Source organism: Brassica oleracea, chromosome C8, assembly GCF_000695525.1.
Source record: "Brassica oleracea var. oleracea cultivar TO1000 chromosome C8, BOL, whole genome shotgun sequence".
NCBI classification, from domain to species: domain Eukaryota; kingdom Viridiplantae; phylum Streptophyta; class Magnoliopsida; order Brassicales; family Brassicaceae; genus Brassica; species Brassica oleracea.
Genome location: NC_027755.1, coordinates 7,076,651 through 7,077,039, shown reverse-complemented (window position 1 = coordinate 7,077,039; position 389 = coordinate 7,076,651).

Below are 389 nucleotides of genomic sequence, written 5' to 3'. Positions count from 1 at the left end.
TTGCATCCATCGATGCCTGGTATTTGTGAGAATCCTTGTGCAACAAGCCGTGCTTTGTATCTTACAATTTCACCATGTTCATTTCTCTTCCTCACAAATACCCACTTATATCCCACTGGTTTAACATTATAAGGTGTCCGGATAATCGATCCAAAGACATTCCTTTTCTTAAAAGATTCTAACTCCACGTTTCTGGCTTCTTTCCATTTGAGCCAATCTGATCTTTGAGTGTACTCTAGTATAGACGTGGGTTCCTGATCCTCATCTAAGTCCATAACATCAAGGGCTACTTGGTATGCAAATATATCATTGATGTCGACATCATTCCGGTTCCATCTTGTCCCAGACATTAAATAATTAATTGAGACCTCATCATTAGCCCCTTCAGT